At 43.8% G+C, this 24,892-nt stretch overlaps 1 protein-coding gene and 1 pseudogene across 6 annotated transcripts in view; both read right to left on the reverse strand.

The window, feature by feature from the left end:
• LOC150004791 (monoacylglycerol lipase ABHD6) overlaps positions 1-19,706 on the reverse strand; it is a 72,153-nt gene extending 52,447 nt beyond the window's left edge. Inside the window, exons 1-3 of one of the 6 annotated variants that reach the window (XM_090283927.1) lie at positions 19,363-19,698; positions 5,504-5,565; positions 3,483-3,694 (exon numbers count right to left, since the gene is read on the reverse strand). The gene's annotated coding sequence lies outside the window, so the exon portion shown is untranslated. Of the gene's footprint in view, positions 1-3,482; positions 3,695-5,503; positions 5,566-16,520; positions 16,582-18,162; positions 18,252-18,534; positions 18,605-19,362 lie in introns of those variants that run through there. The other 5 variants (XM_090283924.1, XM_090283925.1, XM_090283932.1 and 2 more) reach the window with 5 other exon arrangements.
• A 2,668-nt stretch (positions 19,707-22,374) lies between these two features.
• Positions 22,375-22,978, reverse strand: LOC150004792 (large ribosomal subunit protein uL16-like; annotated as a pseudogene).
• Between the last annotated feature and the right edge of the window lie 1,914 nt (positions 22,979-24,892).

Raw genomic sequence — 24,892 nt, forward strand, 5'->3', positions numbered from 1 at the left:
CCCCACAAGGACCTGTAAGCCAGCTGTGGCCCTTTGCCCCCTGAGGAGTTCCAGCCACCTGCGTTAGGTGTGCATTTCACCAAACATAAAAGAAGACACTTAAGATCATGGCCTTCCTCATATTTCCTGTGAAATGGAGAAATCTTTCCCATGTGCCTCCATCAACGACTTACATTTCAATTTTATAATGAATTCATAATGGCACAGCATGACTTCACAACCACTGAGTGTAGGGGTCGGCAACTTTTTTCTGTAAAGGGTCATTGATAAATACTTTAGCATTGTGGGCCATAGGATTTCTGACGCAACTTACTGTATCTGCCATTGTATTCAGAAAGCAGCCATATACAACCTCTAATGGGTGGGTATGACTGTTTTTCAACAAAACTTTATTTTAAAAACAGGCTGCAAGCCACCTTTGGTCCGCAGGCTATAATTTGCCAACCCTTGATACAGCACACCAACCCCGTCAAACAGGCAAGAAGTGTTATCTCCTATTTTACAGACTGATGAAACCGAGGTTCAGAGAAGTTAAGTAACTTGTTCAAGGTCATTCAGCTCTAGTAGAATTATAATTATAAAACAGGTTTCTGACTTGGACCCACTCACTCGCACCAAGCTCCACTTTGTTTAATTGTTTTCAAATGGCCTTTTCTCAATTCTTTGTAACATCTTTGATATTAAATGCCCACACCTGTCACCCTAATTTCTCCATGAAGATGTGACAACTCCATTTAGATGTCTTTTGCAAGAGTTTTGGTGAATCAAGCCCCTCACAGCCTAGGAGACAGGTACAGTTTAGGTGGGTCAGATAGTTCTTTCAGTTTATACAACACTATCCGGTTACAGTCCTGAGTTTAAAGCAATGAAAGCTGCCACCTCCTCCAGGGCAGAAGCAGTGCCTGTGTTTCTGATTCAATGCCCTTTCAGTTTCTCAGTTACACTAAACACTTTTTCCAGCACACTTAAATCATTGTACCATTTCTCCTTTTAGAACCAGAGCTCTGTGAAGGAAGGGACAATTATATATGTGCTTTCTCAGTGCTTAAAACAAGCACAGGACACAAAGAAGATGCAAATGAATTAATAAAAAGAAAAATTACAGAATGGGCTCAATACTGTTTGTGTTAGGGACAACCATTCACAATGATGCTGTAAGAAACTTTTTCCCTCTTTCAGTAATTACAAAACTCCCCAGAGGAGTTACCTATTTAACACCAAGTATAAATTACAACGCTAAAAGACCTCACCATCAAGGGGTAAACAAATTATTCACAAAATGAAGGGAACTTTACAAATGTTTGAATACTGTTGGCCACAAAAGAGAACCGTGGGCTTCAATGGGACTTTTCCACATCACACAGAGTCCTTAAAACTGCAGAGGGTCATCAGGAATTCCAATGCCTGAGCTGCAGGAAGTTAATGATATGATGTTACGTTCGAGTAGGAATTAGAACATTTTATCCCCAAAGCCATATATACCACAGACCCTGACACTGGAGGAGGTAGCCCCACCAAGAGGTATGATCATCAAAAAGAAATCCTGTGGCTTTGTCAAAGCCTGCTATGGATGTCACACAGTCAGTTTGGGGGAAGGTTGCATCTGGCTCCATCCTCCAAGGTCACCTGGCTGGTAAATTGGCATGACCTGAATTTATTTTGTTTTTTTTAAGTATATTTTATTGATTATTTTGTTACAGTAGTCCCAATTTTTTCCCCTTTGCTCCCCTCTGCCCAGTACCCCCTTTCCCTCCAGCAATCCAACCCCCTTTAGTTCATGTCCATGGGCTGTGCATATAAGTTCTTTGGCTTCACCCTTTCCTTTATTATTCTTAACTTCTCCCTGTCTATTTTGTACCAACCAATTATGCTTCTTAGTCCCTGCACCATTTCCCCATTTCTCCCCCTTCCCCCTCCAGCTGATAACCCTCCAAATAATCCCCATACCTATGATTCTGTTCCTGTTCTGGTTTGCTTAGTTGGATTTTGTTTTTATTTTTAGAATCAATTCTTGATAGTTGTGAGTTTGTTGTCATTTTAATGTTCATAATTTTTATCTTTTTCTTAAGTAAGTCCCTTTGACATTTCATATAATAATGGCTTGGGGATGATGAACTCCTTTAGCTTTACCTTGTCTGGGAAGCACTTCATCTGCCCTTCCATTCTAAATGAGAGCTTTACTGGATAGAGTAATCTTGGTTATAAGTCCTTGCTTCTCATCACCTTGAATACTTCTTGCCAGTCCCTTCTCGCCTGCAAAGTTCCTTTTGAGAAATCAGCTTATAGTCTTACAGGCACGCCTTTGTAGGAAACTCTCCGCTTTTCTCTTGTTGCTTTTAAGATTCTCTCTTTATTTTTCACCTTTGGCATTTTAATTATGATGTGTCTTGGTGTGGTCCTTTTTGGGTCTAGCTTGTTTGGGACTCTCTGTGCTTCCTGGACTTGTATGTCTATTTCCTCCACCAAATTTGGAGCATTTTCCTTCATTATTTTCTCACATAAGCTTTTGATTTCTTGCTCTTCCTCTTCTTCTGGCAACCCTATGATTCAGATGTTGGCACATTTAAAGTTGTCCCAGAGGTTCCTATGCTTCTCCTCATTTTTTTTCAATTCTTGTTTCCTCATTCTGTACTGGTTGAGTGCTTTTTTCTTCCTTGTGTTCCAAATCATTGACCTGAATCCCAGTTTCCTTCCCTTTACCATTGGTTTTGTGTGGATTTTCCTTCATTTCATCTAGCATAGCCTTCACTTCTTCCCTTATGTGTTTGCCATACTTACACATATCTGTCAAGTCTGTGAGCATCTTTATCACCAGTGTTTTGAACTCTGGGTCTGTTAGGTTGGCTATCTCTCCTCATCGCTTAGTTCTCCCACTGGAACCTTGATCCATTCCCTCTTTTGGGCCGTTTTTCTCTGTCTCCTCATCTTGAAAGGTTTCTGTGTTTGTTTGCCTCTGTGTCTTAGGTAGAGCTGTCGCACCTGTTACATTGTAAGGGGCAGAGCCTTAGGTATTTGTTAGTACAGGGCAACCTGTTTCACCATGTTGTGGTGCTGTGTGAGGGGGAGGGGTCTGAGAGGGAAGAATGCTGCTTGCTCAGCACTCGGCCCTTTTGTAGGCACCTCTCCCACTTCCATATTGGACCAGCACATCTCTAGCTGTTGCCCTGGCCATTGTTCCCAGAATGGGTGGGTGTGCAGATGTTCTAGGACTGTGGGGGCCCTTTAAACAAACAGAATCTACTGAGAAACTGGCAGTTTCTGCCTCTGCCCCAAGCCCCACTGTTTTTCACAGTCAGAACCAATGAGGCTTTATTGTTCCTGGTGCTGGAACCATGAGCTGCGTTGTCTGGTCTGTTGTTGGGAGAGCTTCCCAGGTATCCCTCCCGACTTTTTAAAACGCGTGACTATGCTTTCTGCTGGCCTGCCACTGCTGCGGCTGCCACCACGCCACATCCTCTCCGCCCTGGCTCTGCCCCTCCTACCTGTCTGAATGAGTATTTCTTCTTTATATCTTTGTTTGTTGGACTTCCATGCAGCTCAGTTTTCTGGAACTTCTGGTTGTTTCTAATTTTGAGGTAGTTGCATTCCTTCTTTGTTGTGGAGGGAGATGCAGCATGTCTGTCTAGGCCTCCATCTTGGCCAGACTAAAAGTAGGTCCTTATAAAGATAAATCGACTCCTCCAAACTATCACTACTGTTCAACATATGAAAAAGACACAAAGATAATAAGATTCTCTTGTGTGGAAGTCCCATAATTGATGAGAAAGAATAATTTAAGAAATGGGCAGTTCTAACTCCTTGTAATATATATATATATTTCAACTTTTTTATTTATTGACTTGAGAAGGGAAGGAGGGAGAGAGGGAAAGATAAACCCATTGCTCCACCTATCCATATGTTCATTCGTTGACTACTGCAGGGGCCCCAACCTGCAACTTTGGCACATTGGAAGGATGCTCTAACCAACTGAGGTACCCAGCCAGGACTAACTCTTCATCATATATATCTTCTCCATCGTGGAGGAAAATCACACTGAAGTTTCCAACCACAATGTTAAGCTTGTCCAGTCAGTCATCACTGAAAACATGGCATGGCCCTCAGGATTACTGCCATAAGGTGCACACCTCTGCCCTCCTGGCCTTGTGGTCTCCCCCTTCCTCTGGCCACACCCATTCCTCCTCTGTGCTTTGCTGCTCTGAATGCTCTGCTGTTAAAACAAGCCATGGCTCTGAGCACAGGTGGCCTGGGTCCTGAGATGCTCTCCCCTCTCTCTCCCTTGGATATTCCCATGATGCCCTCTTCTCTGTCCTCCTTGGAGAGCTCTCCATTCCTACAACCTCCAGTACTCCCTCCTGCAGGGAATTAGAAAAGCAACATACCGGGCAAGGACCTTCCAGACTTTTCTAAAAGCCTACTTGACCACTCCCATGACCCAACAGTTATATAATGTCTCAGACACATCTCTTCCTCTTCTCCCGACTCATTCATTTCTGCCAACAGTAACCCCACTAGTCCAGCCTCCCAGAATCTGATGCATCTTCCACTCTTCCCACTTACACCCCACTCCTGTTACACAACAGTGGAGAGGTGCCAGCACTGGAGCCAACTTGTCTAAACAAACTGCACTGTTTAATGTGTGACTTTTTTAATTAAATACAACTCAAAGTTCATTTTTTTCAGTCACACCCAACACAAGTGATGTGCCTGATAAGCACTTGTGAACAGAAGCTACCCTACTGGCCAGCACAGCTTTAGGGGGTTTACACCCTGAAAGCCTCTTGCAACTGATTCTTTATGCCACTTTGGTTCAACATTACTAGGAATGTTGGGTGGAATGAAAAGTTCCCACCAGGTGTGAGACTTTGTATGAGTCAGACCACACACAGCTCCCTCAGCCACCACACGAAGTCCAGGTCCTCACTCCTTGCTCCCATTTGTGGAAAGGCTGCTCTTTCAGAGCGCAGTTCTTTCACCACCAGCTGCCAGAGGAATCTTCACAACTCCCTCCAGGGATTCGGCTGTGCTGCTGAACTCCGGCCACTCCGTAGGATCCCAACGCAAGCTCCTGCTCTGGACTCCCACACCTCCGCCTGCACCCATCATAACCAACTGCTGCCCCCAGACGCGCTCCGCACAGCCTCGTGTTTTGTCTTCCTCGTGCTGTCCCTTCCTGTGGGGCACACTCACATCCACTCTGCCTCTGCGGCTGACTCTAGTGTCACACTCCCCAGGAAAGCATTCGGGCCCCCACAGGACCAGGTCTTCCAGACTTCCTTCCAAGTCAGAGCACTGCTCCTGGCAAAGTCTTTGAGAACTGCTTCTAGGAGGCTTTTGGGTGCATATCTAAGCTTTGAAAACCTTCAGGGTCCCAAATACCTCTAACCCGTCTCACTAAACCAGAGAAATCACCCACCACATATGGCAGTTTTGAGGGAGCTTACAGAGGAGGCCCAGGCTTTTCTTTTTCTTTTTGTTACCTATGGTTTTAAAAATTCATACTCACTGTTCAAAGAGCACAGCCTTTTTTCCCAACCGCTACTCGCTCTGGCAGAAGAAAATGCAATTCTGAAAAATCACAAAAAAAGAAAATGACAAAGCATTAAATCATATTAGGAAATATGAATTAAGTGTTAACAGCCAGCAATTTGCTGGCTTTGCTGGAGGCAAAGCTCTCTTTTATGGCACAGCAAAGTGCAAAATCCTGTGGCACAGTCACCTTTCCTCACCTCTCGTTCAAGCCACAAACAACCCCCCTCCTCCCCCCCCCCCACGACACTCACAGCTGCAGTTAAGCAACCTGCATAAAGGGCAGAGCTTGTCAGGTAATAGGAGGGTCAAAGAAGGATACTGTGGCAGGAGGACAAAGCCTGGGAGTGAGATGATTATCGGAGGGCCAAGAGCTGTGCAGGCTGCGCTAGTGAGAAAGGCAACACTGGGAACAGGGATGGTGGTGGTGGTGGTGGGGTGTCTCTGGGGGCTACAAACTTAACTGAGACCCTCAAATACAAACTCTCCTCCATCTGGGATTAGGATTTACCTAAAAGTTGTACTCAGAAAGAAATGACAGGAAGGTGGCAACCAACGTGAAAATAAAAATAGTATTTCTACTCAAGTGACAAGGGAGAGGGGACCACATAGCTCCAAGAGAGGGCTGGACATGGCAGAGATGCTGGCAAGGGCCCCGCAGCAGGAGAACAGGGAGACAGGCCAGGAAGCGGGGGGTCAATCCACGAAACCTGAATTATTTCAGCGGATTAAAGAGTTAAACATAAAAAAATGAAACTATAAAAGTTCTAGAAGAAAACATGAGAACTCTTAAAATATCTTCATGGGCAAAGACTTTCTAAGTAAGATATAAAACCAGAAGCCATAACAAAAAGATTAATAAGTTGGTAGCCTAAAAATGTTTTTAAATGTCCACATGGAAAAAGAAACTATAAGCAAGGTTAAAATGTGTCAATACATATCAAAGGCAACAGACTAATTTCGTGAATGCACAAAGGATTCCTACAAATCAATATAAACATCAAGAAAACCCAATAGAAAAGTAAGCAAATGATCTGAATAATTTACCAGAAAGTAAATACAAATGACTCTTAAAAATATAAAAAAGATGCTCAATATCATTTATAATAAGATGTGCAAATTAAATCTATAAGGTAATAGCAATGTTCATTTATCATGCTGGCAAAGAACAAAAAGTTTAAGAACAGACTGTGTTGCTGAGGCTGTGGGGAATGAGGTTCTTATATAACATACCGATTTACATTCCTATCAACAAACTCTATAGATGGCAATTTGGCAAAATCTGCAGCAATGTTATGTGCTCATACACTTGACCAACAATCTTACTTCTAGAAATTTATGTTTATAATTCACTAACAAGTGTAAAAATATGTTCTTGCAAGGTTATTTGTTACAGTATCATTTATTATCACAAACAATTGGAAATAAACTCATGTGCCCACCTACAGGGAACCTGTTAAGTAAATGATGGTATAACTTTATTAAAAAGTATAATGTTTAAGGAAGAAACAAATAAATGGAAGCAAATACCATGTTCTTGGATGGGAAGAATCAACATCATCAAAATGGCCATACTACCCAAAGCAATTTACAAATTCAATGCAATCCCTATTAAAATACCAATGACATATTTCACAGACCTAGAACAAATACTCCATAAATTCATATGGAACCAAAAAAGACCCCGAATAGCAAAAGCAATCTTGAGACAGAAGAACACAGCAGGAGGAATCACAACACCAGATATCAAACAATACTACAAAGCCACTGTAATCAAAACAGTATGGTACTGGCATAAGAACAGACATATAGATCAGTGGAACAGAATAGAGAGTCCAGAAATAAACCCAGGCCTCTATGGTCAACTAATCTTTGATAAAGGAGGAAGGAACATAAAATGGAGTGAGAAGAGCCTCTTTAACAAATGGTGCTGGGAGAACTGGATAGGGACCTGCAAAAAAATGAAACTAGACCACCAACTTACACCACACACGAGAATAAACTCAAGATGGATCAAAGACTTAAATGTAAGCCGTGACACCATAAAAGTCCTAGAGGAAAACATAGGCAAGAAAATATCAGATATCTCACGTAACAATCTCTTCACGGATACATCTCCTAAAGCAAGAGAAATAAAGGAAAAAATAAATAAATGGGATTACATCAAACTGAAGAGTTTCTGCTCAGCAAAAGAAAACATCAGCAAGATGAAAAGGAAACCAACCATATGGGAAAACATATTTGCCAATGACATCACAGACAGGGGACTGATTTCCAAAATATATAAAGAGCTGATACGACTCAACATCAAGAAAACAAACAACCCAATTAAAAAATGGGCAAGGGACCTGAACAAACACTTCTCCGAAGAGGACATACAGAAGGTCCATAGACACATGAAAAAATGCTCAACATCATTAGCCATCAGGGAGATGCAAATAAAAACCACAATGAGATACCATTTTACACCAGTCAGAATGGCCATCATCAACAAATCAACAAGCAACAAGTGCTGGCGAGGATGTGGAGAAACGGGAACCCTACTGCACTGTTGGTGGGAATGCAGACTGGTGCAGCCACTATGGAGAACAGTATGGAATTACCTCAAAAGATTAAAAATGGAACTGCCTTTTGAACCAATGACTCCACTACTAGGATTATACCCGAAGAATCTGGAAACCCCAATTCAAAAGAACTTATGCACCCCTATGTTCATTGCAGCACTATTTACAATAGCTAAGTGCTGGAAACAACCTAAGTGCCCATCTGTAGATGAGTGGATCAAAAAACTGTGGTACATTTACACAATGGAATACTATGTAGCAGAAAGAAAGAAGGAACTCCTGCCATTTGCAACAACATGGATGGAACTAGAGAGAATTATGCTTAGTGAAATAAGCCAAGCAAAGAAAGAAAAATACCATATGATATCACCTAATACAGGAAACTAAAGAACAACACAAACAAAGGAACTAAATAGAACAAAGAGCAGAATAGCAGTCAATAGGGGGGAGGGGAGAGGGAGAGAAGGGGGATAAGTAAGGGAAGGGTTTAATTAAAGAACCTGTATGAAAGACTCATGGACATGGACAACGGGGAGGGATATGATTGTGGGAGAGGGGGTGGGTTGGGTGGGGGAGAGAAATTGGGGGAAAAGGGGACAACTGTAATTGAAAAACCAAAATAAAAAAAAATTAAAAAAAAAAGTATAATGTTTAGCTGTTAAATACAAAGAAAATTAAATGTAAGCCATTAAAATAATGAGGCAGTTCTATTTGTCTCTATGATTCATAACCTTCAAGTATATTGTTAACTCAAAAAAGCAAGGAACAGAAGAGAGTGGATGGAATACCTCTTGCAGGAGAGAAAAAGAAATACATACATTATGTTTCTATATGTGTGAAACATTTCTGGATACACAAGAAACTGGTAATCATTGCTGGCACTGGGAAGGGAAACTGAGGGGCTAAGGGCAGAAATAAGGGGGACTTCTCAATGTACCCTTTTGGACCTTTTGAGTTGCTACCATGTACATGTATAGGGCTTTCCCTATTTAATGAAAAAATAAACTCCTCAAATAAAATGGTCTATCCTATGTTGTCCAATACAGTAGCCACTAAGCCACATATGGCTGTTTAAATTTAAACCAATTAAAAGTAAATAAAATTTAAAATTCAGTTCTTTGGCTGCACTATACACATTTCACGTGCTCAACAGCCACATGCAGTTAGTGGCTACCATATTCCACAGTGACAGTGTAGAACATTTTCATTATCACAAAAAGTTCTACTGGCCGGTCCTGGATCGTATGCTTGCTACAAAGGCCCATCAGAGAAAGCAACCAAACCTTAATGTTTCTCATGTTAAGGGAAGAAATACAAATATGAATGTTGAAAATCCCTCTCTATATATACATGCTAGATGGCCTGGCAACCTACGACAACAAGGTCTGGGGGCTCCTGCCCTATGTGACTATCCAAAGGTTAAGTCAGCTTGGCAAGAACTTAGGTCCTAAGGGTCAAAGTCCAGCACTATAAGATAGAAGATAAAAATTTCTGTCAGGAACCACCCACAGTCCATAAACCAGAAATTCATATCTCCTTTGCAGATATGGGAGAGGTGCTAATAAGGATTCACTCTGGCTGGCTTTGTACCAAAGCAATAGCAACTGGTCCCCAAGGGGGTTCTTGCTCAAGAACCAGCCAAGCCCACAACCCCCTCCCCTGCTTCCTCCACCTGAGGCAGCCCTGTGGGCAAGAAAACAGCTCACCAGGCAGGTCCTATAGTCAAACACAGAACTAGAAAACCCTGCTATTCAATCCTTTGGAAAAGCAGAAAGAGCAATCGGGGGCTCAGCTGGAAGGCAGGTGGCTCACTATCTTGCCATGTATCTTCTAAAAGAATCATACTGGCCAAGACCCTGGTCGGCAGCTCAGTTGGTGAGAGCATCATCCCTATAAACCAAGGTTGCAGGTTGCAGGTTGCAGGTTGCAGGTTTGATCTCCGGTCAGGGCACATACCAGAATCAACCAATGAATGCATAAATAAGTGGAACAACAAATTGATGTTTCTCTCTTTCTCTCCCTCCCTCCTTTCCTCCCTTCTTCTCTCTCTAAGAAGTCATTACATTTTTTTAAGCCAATACATTTTTTTAAAAGCACCTTCAAAACATCAGCCTCTAGGTTCAAAATGTGTGCTGTAGTGATCATATGAAATAACCACCTGCTTGAAACCATATTTAAAACCAAGAAAACCCTACAGAAATACCAGCCTGTCTCCTGCTGGAGAAAAGAGGAGCCAAAAGCCACTTGAGCCTTTACCTCCAAGGGCCCCAAAGTCTCCAGGCTTTCAGGGAGCCCAGAACAAGCTTTGAGTGTATAAATCAATGTGAATAAATGCATGTGCTTCATCAGCCGAGGTCACCCCTCAAAGGTGAAGTGCTAGAAAGAGCATCACATAAGTGAGAATTTTCCACATGACTGAAAGGAATTAAAATAGTCCTCTGCATGAGTGTGCAATAGCAGTGGACCTAAAATAGAACCTTGGCACCCAAAAACATTTTCCCCATGCCCAAATCTGCACACCTAAGTAAAAGGAAAAGCAAGGATCAAAAAAGGTTTTATCATTTCTAAAGGAGGTGAAGTAGGCCTGCAGTATTTTCTAATCGCAGGAATAAAGTCGGTGTTAGACAAAAAGGAGCCCTGTTATACACTGCCAGCAAGTGTCTCTCAGGACAGGGTTTCTTCAGGGCCCTTTGTGAGCTGGCCCTCACCTTCTTTTGGGGAAGAATCTCCTTTCAGGAGATCTCTGTAACCCAGGAAAATCAGCATCAGAACAAGCCACTTGCAAACTTTCATAGTCAAGAGTAAACACAGTTTAGTTTAGAATTTTATCCAATAAACAAAAAAAAATCAAAATGTCTTATTTTAAAGCAATACTGAACGCAATTTAGGTTATAACTGCAATCCTGCGCTAATTTTGAGAACAAAGAATAAATCTCAGGTAGACTGTCCTATAGTAAAATAAACCCTTCCTGTTAACATTTGGTTATCACAGTGCTATCACAAGGAGGACATTTTTGCAATAATACCTTATTGATGCTCTGGCTGGGATGGCTCAGTGTGGATTGAGCCCCAGCCTGCGAACCTAAAGGTCTTGCTGGTTTGATTCCCAGTAGAAGGCCCTCGCCTGGGTTGTCGGCCACATCCCCAACTGGGGGGGCCGTGCAAGAGGCAACTGTTTGATATGTCTCTCACACATTGATGTTTCTCTCTCTCATTCTCCCTCCTTTCCCCTCTCTCTAAGAGTGAATAAATAGAATCTTTAAAAAAAATTACGTTATTGATTTCTCAAAGGCTTTTCAATTCTTTGGTTTTCAAGCCTCTTTCCCTTTCTCTTGGTCAATTAACAGACCTTCAACTATTATTACCTTGACATACCATTTAAACAGTTCTTCCAACATCTGTACTTTAATTTCATGAAATCCCTCCTCTCTCACAAGAGCTACAATTTCACTTTCCACTGTTTGTCTTGTATGGCCTATGACCTGGGAGCAACAGAAGACTAAGATGCGGATGCTTATGGAGCCTGGCTGGATATGAGGGTTGAAAAGAGAGAGAGAGAGATGATGGAGTGGACCTAAGTTTGTAAGTGGCAAGTCCAAAAATAAATATTTTCCTGTTATGGTAGCTTCTGCTTCCCTTCTACAACCTGGTATCTCTGGGGAATCAGATACAATACACTGATACTCTGATCCTCTGGTGACTGTACCTGAACGGGCTTTTAATTTTCTCCATTTACCCCAACTCCGTCTACCTAGAAGATACCCTCCACCAACCCTCATCTTCTCCTTCACAAACCTTTCTGGTAGAGCTAGGAATTATCTCCTCCAGTTAACCTTCCTCCTCCCTTCCAGTATTTAGTCACTGCTGCTTCATTCTCCATGCTCTATCTAGGGCAGTGATTTCCAACCATTGTGCTGCAAGAATTTTTAAAACATGCAATACCTGCCTATTTAGCCAGGGGCACTTTTCACTTAGATTGTCAAATTTAAAAAATGACAACAGCCAACATAACAGCTGTCCAGTGTGAATAAATAAAAATTATCCTACATTTTTTGTCAGACTGGCAAAAAATATATTTTTGGGGTGTGCCACAGAATTTTAGTATTAGTTTATGTGTGCCATGAGATTGAAAGGTTGAAAATCACTGCCCTAGAGTGTTTTGTAGGAGCACTTCTCTCTCTCAGCATTTGTGATTTGTGCCCTTTGACATAGTCCTTGTGAGGACTCTGGCTGTACTCCACTTGGCTGCAAGCTCCCTGAAGACAAGTATTACAACATCTCTGCATCTGACACAGCGCTTGAGCACACGCTGTGCCTGGTAGGGCTTGGTAAATACCCAACAATAAGCTGGAACGTCATGAATCAACAGGGCCGATGCTTGGCCTGTAGCCCTGCAGGCCATTCTTTCATTCTGTTCATTATGGCTACCACCAAAATGAACATTCCTCATCAGAGGAGTGCAGTTTTAGAGCTTTCAGTCCAGATGGGATGCTGGGACCCAGAGAGGTTAAGCAAGCTGTCCAGTGTCACACAGCTCTTCTCTTTCTCTGCCCCCCACCCACCATGGGCTCACAGTGGCCCTCTGCATGGTGTGGAAGGCCAGAACGATTCAGTGCCTTCCCATCTCTCAAGTGTCACCCTCTTCTATCACACCCCACCCCACTCCTTTCCCTGAATGATCTGTAATCCCTGACATGTTCAAAGCTTTTCTGCCCTTTCCTGGTGAGCTCCAGCTCATCCTACAGTCTTGGCTATGAAACTGTGAAAAATAATATAAAGGGAACCACTTTATATTGGAGTTGGAGCTGCCATCCCAGAGGAACTGCCTTGCTTATTACTCCTCAAAACTTTGGAATGTTAAACTGGGCAAGAAAATCTTTGGGCTGGGCCTAAAGCAGCAGTGTATTCAAAACAACTATTTGTTATGACTGCAGGACTGAAAAGTAGACTTTCTTTAGAATTAGTATCACTATGTTCGCTTAACTGCACCTATAGAAATTCCTTCCATTCACATAATCATTCTCCCTTTCTCATCAATATCCCTTGCCTTCGCCTCCTAGATGGAACACTCTCTGGGTTTCTGCCTGAACCATTGCTTCCTGAATAGCTATTGGATGTCAGAATAAAGGCTTGTTGCCTCTCACTTTTTATTTTTAGGTTATTTTTAGGTTAACAGCAATACCCTTGTCTGTAAATGCGCCTCCTGTTACTCATGTTGAGGTTCTTGGGTTCTCCAAGATAGAAATCAAGAGGAAACCTCATGGAAATTTCCACACAGATTTTATTAAGCTTATACTCGAGGACAAGAGAGGTAGCCCAGAGGAAAGGAAGGTCCTCTGAACTGACTCAGGGCTGGCTCGGCTTGACTTTTATGAGATGGGGACAAAGTGGGGTTGGAGAAGAAAGCTATTAGAAGGGAGATAAAATTTTGCATTTTTCTGAGCAGTGGATGGAGGGGTGGTTAACATTCTCGTGGTTGGCTTATCGGTGTTTCGATCAGGCAAGGGGCAGTGGGGTGGTACCAGCTCATGGGTTTTTCCCATTTGGTGTCCCAGGTCCCTATGCTGTCTCACTCTGAGGGTTTAGTTTTGCAGTTCCACACCTGGGTTCAAATCTCTGCTCTGCCACTGACCAGCTATATGACCTTGGCAAGTCACCCAACTTCTTAGAGCCTCAGTGTGGGGACAAAACAAGATGCACAGAGATTGCTCAAAGCAGCGACTGGCAGGTACCAAGTGCTCATCTTACCTTCCTCCCAGATAGGGTTGGCACCCCTGCCACAGCTCCATCACCCTGCAGTGCCACTGTGCATGGATCCATTCAGATGCTTGAGTCTGTGGGCTGGTCTGTGTTGCTATCTTTATACTTCCAGTGTCTGGCCCATAACTCCATTTCCAAACTTCATCACATATAAAGCTTAAATCCTATTCTGGGTATAAACAAGGCAAACTCCCAATGCCAACAACCAAATAGCCACAGCTCCTGGAAAACTGCCTAAGAGCTGTGGACCCCAAGAAGAAAGTCATTTGATGTGAACCCTGAGAAGGAATTTATATACTGAGATGGTCTCCCCATGGTCAACCAAGGGCCCACATTTTATAAATAATAAGAGTATTGCAGGCATTTGAAGACAGGGGCTCCTCTCGCTCTGTGTACCAGGAAGAAACTCACTGAACCCTTGGCTTCCCGCACTATGCCCCAATTATTTACGTTGTCTGAGTCAATAACTATAGAAAAACCCTAGTTTCTGACTTCTATCAAAAGGCTGAGACCTGCCCTATCCTACCAGAAACCACACAATTTGGAAACCTCATTTGCCTAAAATTGGGAACTTGGGCAGGAACTTTCTCTATAAAAGTTGGCCTCCTCTTTGTCTTGGTGGAACACAATTTAGGTTGCTGCCTGAATCTGTGTCCCCCGAACAGCAGCTCCTTTGGCTCAAATAAATGTTTTTTATTTTTTATGACAGTCTAAAATTAATTTTGGTTTACAGTTTATTGTTACTTCAAGTAATTATTTAACGAGAAGAGGATCCCAACCTGAGGCAGTGTAAGAACCTCTGCCCACATCTTCCGAAAGCTGCCTGATTCCCCTAAGTCAGCCGTTTTCTGGTATAAACCCAAATGCATCTGACCACAGACAGCAACACGTTACATGACTTCTGGGAGAGAAGACTGGAATCTGATCCAAAGCTTTCTGAGGATCTGGTTAGGAGGGAATCTTCATCTTCTTTGAAGAGGCAACAGCATCCAAGCTCAGAGAGGACTTTGGTTTGCAAATATTATGTCTAGATTAGGGTTTCTCAATTACGGCACAATTGACATTTTGGGCCAGATAGTTCTTTGTTGTGGGGGGGCCATACTATTCATTGTAGGATATTTAATAGCACCTGGGACCTCACCCAATGGATGTCATCCCCGAGTTGTGACAAGCAAAAATGTCTCCAGATACTGCAAAATGCCCCTGGAAAGCACAGTTGCCCTCAGTTGAGAGCCCTTCAGGAGGAAGTGAGCCTACTCAATTCCAACCCTAGATTTATTACTGAAGTAAATTGACAAGGAACATTTTTAGCTATTCCCTGTATCTACCTTCAAACACTGTCTTCTAATCCTCAGGGCTTTTTTTTTTAAAGTTCACAGTTTTGAAGGCAGTTGTTTTAAACCCTGGCTACACAGTAGGATCCCCCAGGGAGCTTTTTACTTTATTTTATTTTATTTTTTAATTTTTATTCATTGATTTTAAAAAGACAGAGGAAAGGAGAGAAAGAAGAGAAACATCAATTTGTTGTTATTAATATATTCATTGGTTGATTCTTGTATGCACCCTGACTGGGGATCAAACCAGAAACCTTACAGTATATGGCCAACACCAACCAATTGAGCAACCAGACCAGGGCCCCCCAGGAAGCTTTTTAAGAGTAGAAATTTCTGGACCCCACCTGCAGATTGGCATTAGTTGGCCTGGGGCAAAGGCCAGGCAGGAGCAGTTTTTTAAAAGTTACCTTGGCAGTCCCAACATGCAGCAGGGGTGGAGAAGTACTGCTCCCAGACATTTCAGTTGATTCTACCCTCTGCTGCATCCTTTGAATTTGGCAGTGTTAAAGCCACTGAGCCAGACAGCCAAAACGAGGCTATGGGGATTTATTAACATCTCCATTCTTGACAATGAGACATCTTATGCACACTACATTTCTTGGCCTACAGATGAATTGCCAGAAATGATGGAACTTAACCACATAATCAAGCAGCTTCCCATGGCTTTATTGATCTAAACAGTCCAGTCTCAGAGAACTTTATGTGAAAATAGAAATGTTCTCTACCTGCTCTGCCTAATATAGTAGCCGCTGGCCATGTGGCTATCAGAGCACTTAAGTGTGGCTAGTGTGACTGAAGAACAAAATTTTGAATTTTATTTAACTTAAATTAATTTTAATTTAAATAGCCACATGGTGGCTGGTGGCTACCATATTGATAATATAAAAAGTGTTTATGTCCCTATAGGGTCACAGAAACAAAGAAAAGTCTTATAGCCTGCTAAATTCCATAGAACTGTGAAATTTACTACATTTATGTCTTAAAATATCTAAACTCAACAGTCTTTAAATTCTCAAATGGGATTCTAATGTATTCCAATAAAAAATCAATTTAGGAGAAATTCTAAAATAAAAATTTTTACCATCCTGCAGAATTAGTTTCCCAGCATATTCCAAATACTTTGACAAGGAAGCTGATTTCTACTCTAAGCTGCTTAATAGCCTACTAGGATAAAACACTCACGCTTGCATTCCTTCCTTCTAAATTCACAGATAACCTTTGCTTCAAAACTCTTGCCCCTTAATTTAGCCCTGAAGAAACAACACACACTGCAAATCAAGGTTGCCTCTAAGGACAAGAATTTTTTCTCCTATCATTAAGTTTCATAATTACTTACAATTGCAAAAACTGCATTCATGCATTCACTCTAGATGTGTGGATCCTCACAGAACTCAAAGCTCATCAATTTTTAAAGCTTAAAAAAACAGAAAGGCAACTCTAGTTCTTATTGCAAAGGCAGTGGATGGTTTAGAGTTGAAGAAAGTCCTCATTGGCCATTCTGAGCACACACACACACACACACAAAAGTGCTTACCTCTTCTTGGCCCAAACTCCCTTGGCTCACCTCTAAGCCGAGTTAGTATGAGCATTTTAGTAACGATTTAGCGATTTTCCAGGAATTCAAAGTGAGGGATCACTCTTTATAATAGCTGGTGTTATTAAGTGCTTACCACATACAGGGCTCTGTGCCTTATTTTATCTGAATCTTACCACTGCTGCTGCTTCTCGTTTTTTTTTTAATCCTCACTCAAGGACACCTTTTCATTGCTTTTAGAGAAGGGAGAGAGAAACATCAATGCAAGAGAAAAGCATCGACTGGTTGCCTGCCATACATGCCCAAACCAGGTACTGAACCTACAACCTAGGTGTGTGTCCTGACCGGAAATCGAACCTGCCACCTTTTAGCTACAGGAAGATGCTCCAACCAAGACACGCAGCCAGGGCACCACTGCCTTCTGAAGCAGGTACTATTGCCAGAAGCTGAGGTTAGGTAACTGGTGCATGGTCACTGTGCTAGCCAATGGCAGAGGTGAGATGTGGACTCAACTCTCTGATTTTCTGGTGGGACTCCTTTGGGTTATGAACAAAGACAAACATGTAATTATAATGTTAGGTACCACACTGAGCCATTCTCCCTGTGATGTGACTGCAGCCCCGGGAGTGGTGTTTGGTATTGCAGGATTCAGAAATCCTGAGCCTATCTTGACTTCAGAAACTACCCTGCTCCCCATGGACCACTCTCTGTCCTGAGGCCTCACCCACAGGTGAAAACAGAGGTCTTGGGGAGCAGTTCTGATCCTGCTAGCACAACTATACCTAGGAGGACAAGGCAGACACATGCAATAGAACTTTCCAAATGCCATCATGGCTGTGGAAGGTAGTGGGACCCCAGCTATGGGATCCTAAGGGAGAAAGATTTCAGTTAGGGGCAGGGGAGAAATCAGGGGAGTATTTGTGGAGCAGACAGATGTGCTAGGCCCTAAGGGGTAGGTAAGGTTTAGACATCAGAGATTCCAGGGAGGGCATTCCCAGAGTTGGGAATAAACTTAAGCAAAGGCAGCAGGAGGAAGAATGTGTGTTTACTTGCCTGGGTTATATAGTAAAAGAAGCAGGGAGCGTCAGGGGTAGGGGCTCTAGGGTCCTAGGCTAATGAGCTGGGGCAGCACGGGGAACCCAGAAAGTACCCATTAACTATTCCAAGACCTATTTTACATCCCACTCCTGGTACTTTCTAGCTGTGTGGCCTCAGGCAAGTCCCTTGCCCTCTCTGGGCATCAGTCTCCTTGAGCACCAAGGACCCCTTGCTGATCTGAGAACCTAATTTAGAAAAATAAACTGGTGCCAGGAACACAGGTTATTAATTTCTCTTACTTCTAACTTTCCATATTATAAAAATAATGTTCATAAGAATTTATTAGTTATAATTATATAAAAATAAGTCTAGTGATTCAGAATGGGAGTACTGAGTTCAGACTCACTGTGTGTCCTGGGAAGGGACCATCTCTGGAAGTCTCGCATTCCTCCTCTGAGAAATGGGCATAGTATTGGTACCTACCTCAGGGGACAGCTGGGAGGAGTAAGGCAGGTTATCGATTAAGGGTGCTTAGAACGGGGCCTGGCACACTGGTACTTGCTTATTCTGTCAGCTATTATTAATAATAAATTATTTTTACGGGTGGAGTCAGCCATGAGGGATTTCTGAGCATATGACAGGAAAGGCAAATGTTGGCCTCTTGCCCCAGCTGGGACCTCTTCACAACCATCCAGGCCCTGGGCCACAAAAAGCTCTCATACATATCTGTGGATGCACAACCTCTACACCCTCTGGCACCTTCTTCCTCCCATTCTACCTCATTCTGTCAACTTGGCTTCCCCAACTCTTCTGCGGGTTCAGCGGTCCAAATGTTGCAAGTGCTCCACCTGCAGCGGTGTTACACAACCCACATTTCTAAGATTGGCAGGAAGCCGGCGTAGGCGTTGGCGAGGGATGCTGGGCTTGCAGAGTGGGCATCCAGCAGTCAGGGTGGTAGGACCAGCGTCCCTACTCGAGGATTGCGGGGAGGAGGGGGCGCAAGGGTGAGGGAACTGAGGCAGGTTGAGGAAAGAGGAGCTGAAAAGCTGCTGGGGGTAGGTATTGGCCGGAAGAGGTCTTGAGGGTTGCCGATGTCTGGGGCTGGACGGGAGGTGAGTTCAGCTGGGAAGGCGAGCTGCAGCCCTTCCCCAGGAAATGAGAGGAACGGGGGCGGGGGATGGGAGGTGAGGGCAGGAGCCTCCAAACCAGCCAGGCACTGGGAGGGGCGCACAGAGGCTGGTGCCGGCTCGACGGGTGGGGAGGCGGAGTAGAAAGAGGGTGCAGGTCCCCAACCCGTCCTCATCTTCCCAGGGCTTTGGGGAGGCAGGCAGACTGGACCCGGGAAGTAGGGGGACCGGGGTTCGGGAATGTCAGCCCTATCCTTGTACCGGAAGGGAGCACGCAGGAGCTGATGACAGCTTAGGGGTACGGAGTAGAAAATGACGTGCAGGTCCCCGACCCGTCTTCACCCCGTGCGCCGCCTGAGCGGAGGCCAAGCAGCCCGGACTCGGGAAGTGGAGGGTAGGTCACTGGATCATTGGGGGAGCTCCCGGACACCCCCCCTTTCCCAAGTGCGCACCCCCCACCCCGCCCCGCCCGCGCTCACCTAACGTGACCTCAGCAGCCTGGTTCCTGCTGCACGATGCCACGCCCGCCCTCCGCACTGTTCCCGGCTCGGTCCGGCCGCAGCGCTCAGGCCGCGAGCCTCTGGTTCCGGGAGCCTGGTTCTGCTGAACGCCTTAAAGGCGCGACGCGCCGGCCTGCGTCCTCCGACAGAGACGCCGGCTCCGCCCGTGCCCGCCCCCAGCGCCGCTCCCCTTATGTCGCGCTTTCTCTTGGGGGTTCCGGGGCGAGAACCTCCAGCTTCTCCGCGCCCCAGGCTCAGAGCGTTCAACTCGAAGGGTGAAGTATCCCGCACTACCTAATCCCGGCATCCTGTCTCCGGGAGCCAAGGCCCGAGCACCAGCGCCTACTGGGCTCCCTGCGCGGCGCCAGTTGAAGAGGGCAGAACCCAATCACCCGACCCGAAAGAGGTCACTTGGGGACTTGAGGGGAGAGATTGGAACCGAAAGCGTCACAGTTCCACAATGCGATGCCAGAATTTGTGGGAGCACTGTTTCATTTACTGAGCACCTACTGTGTGCTTAGTGCTGCTGGGCACTGTCTGCCACAGTGACTGTCTGCCCCCTAAGGGCTCGGAGAGAAAGGGCGAGGGACAGGTAGGTCCACAGGCAAGCAAAGCAAGGCTACCTTACATGTCTCATTTAATCCAAGAAGTGGGCATTGTAGTTGACTTTCTTAGAAGGCGAAGGGGCGCTGGCTCAGTGGTTCAGCCTGTAAAGGATAGAACTGGGAATTCCATACGGTAATCGTCTGCCTCCAAAGCTCTGGGGTCAAAATGGCCATCTTGAAAGGCCTTTCAGCCACCACTAGTTAAATCCCCCCTGTGGTCATTTCTTCCTTTTACGGACAGTTAAACCCCTCTAGGCAAAAAATGTAGGGAGGGAGCATAAAATGTATCACCCATTAAATTCAGTGGTGTTTTCTTACTACCTTATCTGCCTCAAAGTCAGGTTTGCAAGTACCTGGCCTCAGTTTAGCACTTCAGCCTCATCTAGTATTCCAAGGGCACCCAGGCTGAACAAGACCATCTGGGCTTTTGCCTGGGCTGTTTCTTCCACCAACAACTCTTCCTTTCCTGCTTGGCCTGGCTACTCCTTCCTCTTTTCTATGCCTAATTTAAATGTCACTTCCTCCAGTAAGCCTTCCTTAAATCCCCTGTGGGCCCATACTGCAGTGGAGGCTTCTTACATCGAACTGTTCATGCATTCATTTAACAAATACTTACTGAGCACTTGCTATGTTCTGGGCATTGTGTGTGAGGCAGGGTTTTCCTGCTGTGCTGAGAGCTGAGTCTGTGCCTGTTGTCTACTTCTCACTTTAGACCTAGGAACTGGAGTTCCAAAATCTAGAGTTTTTCGCCTAGTTTTATATTTAGGTACACTGAGTTGAGCCCAGGTGGGAGTCACATTCTCTGTGACACTTCTCGACCTGGTGCCTAACAGGAGAGAAGCCTTAATTAGCCTGTATTTCACAGAGAAGCCAAGGAGGCAGGAGGAGATGAGGGGACTCATCTTCAGTCCCTCCCTGAATTAGCAATGCCCTAAACTATGTCACTAAAGAATCGGGTGGGTGGGAGGCCAGGGAGCAGCCCCAGGGGCCACCCACATTCCTAATGGCACCTTTAATCATCCCAAATAGACTCCTTATTATCTGACAGGTCTCACCCCACTATTAGGAAGGAGTTCTGGAACCTCTCCTGTGCCAGCAGGTGCAGCAGAGCACCCCAGGCTTCACCCTGCCATGTCTGTAAACATCTCCAGGACTCAGCGACATACCAGTCAGAGCTGAGTGGTGCCAAGGGTCACCACTGTTTAAGACACACTTATTACCTGGTGGACACTATGCATCATCTCACTTAGTTCTCACAGCTGCCCGCCTCCCCCAAGATGTGCTAACTCACTTTACAGGTGGGAGCACTGAGGCACAGAGAGGTTAACTGACTCACTCAAGATCCCATAGCCAGTACATGGTGGTGCCAGCAGTCAAAGGAGTTTATTCATTCCTTCAACATTTCTGAGAACTCACTATATGCCAGGTTCTCTTTGGGTAAACAAAGACATACTTGTTGCCTTCAAAAACTTAGCCTATTAATAAGAAAAATTAGAAACTATTTCTAATATATCACACAAATTATGATGGAATCATGAGTAACAAATACAAAGGCATGTCAGCACATGGAAATGTATGTAGGATACAAATGAATAACACGTTACCGTGTGCATTCAGATGTCAGCTGGCAACATACCTCTGCCTATGAGCCATTTGCATGATTCATTCTCCAAGCATTTACTGCATGGCAACTGTGAGCCAACCACTGGGCCCCATGGTCAGATATCACCACCTTGCAGGAGGCTTCCCTGAGTACCTATGAAAAACTAATTGTTCCATCATCCATACCCTGAAGCACACTAGATGATGATTATTTTATTCATTTTGGTTACTCTTGATCTCACTTAGTTTTGAACTCCTTTTTCACCTTCATATCCCCAGGGATCAGCATGATGCACAGAGCAAGCAAATATTAATTAGTTATTGTGTTGATATTTTCCTGTGTGCCTCACTTGTGTTCAATGCTTTATATCTGTTATCTCACTGAATCCTTCCAATGCCTCTGTGAGGTGGGTATTATTATTAGCCCCATGTTACAGATGAGGAAGTTGAAACTCAGAGTGATTAAATAACCTACGCAAGGTCACATGACTAGTAAGTGATACTGTCAGAATCTGAACCAAGTTGTGTAGTCTGAACAAAGATTCTGTGTTCTAACCACTAAAATGCCCACTGCCATAGCAGTAATGGAATTAAATATGAAAGGTATGGCAAAGTATGATCTTAAAAGAGCTTGTATCTGGAAATTATGAAATAATAACATTTTTGGACAGAAAACACATCTTTTTTCTAAACGACTTAAAATATTGCTTATTCATTTCTTTATTTATTTGGACATGAAACAGGATTTATTGGTAGATATAAGGAGGGGGCAGCTTGGAGACTCTCATGAGTACAGGGCCCACCCTTTGTCCAGGGGATCACAATTAGGGATGTATTTGACTCTACAGCCATCTGGGATGAGCTGCTTTTCAGCCACCATGTCTTCAAACTCATCCACACTAAACTTAGTAAAACCCCACTTCTTGGACATGTGGAACTTCTGATAGCCAGGGAACTTGAACTTGGCTCTGCATAGGGCCTCAGTCACATGCTGCTTATTCTGCAGCTTGGTGCAGATGGACATGATAACTTGGCAACTGTGAACCCTGGCCACTGTGTCCTGGGGCTTTCCAAAGGCCTTCCAGATGCCTGTCTAGAGCCTGTCAGCCCCAGCACAGGGCAACATCTTGTTGATGGAGATGATGTGGAAGGGGTAGAGCGTCACTCACATGTGAAAGCCATCTTTGCCACAGCTTTTCACCATGTACTTGTTGGCACAAATACAGACAGCTTCCAGGGCTTCAGAGGAGAGCTGTTCATATTCATCTGACACCATGTGACCACAGAGTGGGAACTCGTCACTTTTGCCTTCTGCCCAAGGTCAAAGATGCAGGGACAACTTGGCAGATGTGAGACTTTGGGTACGGCTTGTTCTTACAATACAACATGCCCGAGGTGACGCCAGGATCTTTACTGGCACGCCAAAGTGAAAGAAAGTTATTTATTTCTGAATTAAATATTTATCAAGCATCTGCTTATGTATAGAACCCAAGCTATGGAAGATACATAAGATACACCCTTCCTTCAAGGAGTATAGTCTACATTCTAGGATGAGCTATATACATCTGAAAAAAAAAGAACATCAATGCAAGAGTTAAGTAATAAAAGTATATCGTAAAACAAGTCGGCATGTGTCAAAATGTAGTATATGATCATGGGAAGAAAAACTCAACAATAAAAAGGCTCTAAAACTACAGTGCTCACTGTATTGGTTAATTTATTGAAAATGCCGACTGAGCACAGCACTAGGCTGGAGAGGATGGGAAGGAAAGGGAAAGCTTTGGGAGAGACGTCTGACTGCATAAGTAGCACTCTAGGCCAGATTTTCCAAGTACCTCTATATAAATTGGAAGGTGATAGAAAATTTCCAAAAGATTAACCTAGACCTTTAATAAGAGGCAAGAGAAACTAATACTGAGAATGGTTGAGAGTGAAATGCTAAAAGGCAGAAAAAGTTAGTTTATTAAATTTATATTTGGATCAAGAAGATGATTTTTACAAATGAGCATATGTAATGGTAACAGATGGAAGAGGGAAATAAAAATACTCGTTTCCTATTTTATTTCGTCTTCATCATATAGAAAGAACTTCATTTGGTCAGGTTAGAATATCACTGGGAGGAACCAAGCCCAGGGTAGAAAGTAAAGATAGGGGAAGAACACCCAACAGTTTGAATTAGTTCAGTTTATCAGATCAAAAGAAATTACTGCCCTGAGTACCAAGGGATATTTAGACATGATCTCAGAAACATATTCAGTAATCTTCAAGAAACCCTTTCAGAAGTCTCTAATTAGAGTGAGGGTCCCATTTCAAATAGGGAGAACAATTGGTATATAAATCTAAAGACCAAGTGGTATGGTGTTGATTTCTAGTAAAGTTCTGCACATGATTATTAAACCAGAACAAAAGATATACCAACAGCTTGTATGGGTTCACTGTGCATAATAACACCAAAGGAATGATTTTTCACAGTCACTAGCATAAGTAGATTTGGAGATTGTGGTACTACATAATTGCATACAGAGCCTGACTGCAGTAGGCTTTGGACAAAACATTTTATTATCTGTTTATGGGCAAGATGAAGCAATCTGGACTGTATAACATCACAACTCGGTGGATTCAGAGAAGGTTAAACAGTGGTTCAACTTTCTTTAATCTGACAATATTAGACTGGAAGCAATTTTCTTTTTTTATTGAACTTATTGGGGTGACATTGGTTAATAAAACCATACAGGTTTCAAGTGTACAACTCAATAAAACATCATCTGCTTACTGCATCGTGCACTCACCACCCAAAGTCAATTCTCTTCCCGTCCTCATTTGTCCCCTCTTTGCCCACTTCCACCTCCCGCTACCCTCTTTCCCTCTGCTTATCACCATACTGTTGTCCCTGTCATATATATATGTATATATATATATATATATATATATATATATATATATATATATATATATAGACCTGGCTGGTTTGGCTCAGTGGATTGAGCATCGGCCTGCGAGCTAAGTATCGCTGGTTCAATCTTCCAGTCAGGGCACATCAGAGAAGGAAAACTCTGACTCCAAAAAACCTCCGCTGCCTTGCGGCATACCTCTTCAGGGGAAAGGCTAAGGGAGTAAACCCCGACAGAAAATCCGGAGCCGGAGTCCCTAAGGCGGTTTGACGTTGTAGTCAACACCGGCAACTCCTGCGGCGCACCTGAAACCAAGCTGTATTGACTCCGTCTTTCCCTTGGACCCTTCAGCTGCGAAGAGGGGGGGGGTCTGCTGCATGGGCAACAGCAGACCCTCCATATCACCCTGCC

The sequence above is a fragment of the Furipterus horrens genome, unplaced genomic scaffold (assembly GCF_987537825.1).
Source record: "Furipterus horrens unplaced genomic scaffold, mFurHor1.1.pri manual_scaffold_7, whole genome shotgun sequence".
NCBI classification, from domain to species: domain Eukaryota; kingdom Metazoa; phylum Chordata; class Mammalia; order Chiroptera; family Furipteridae; genus Furipterus; species Furipterus horrens.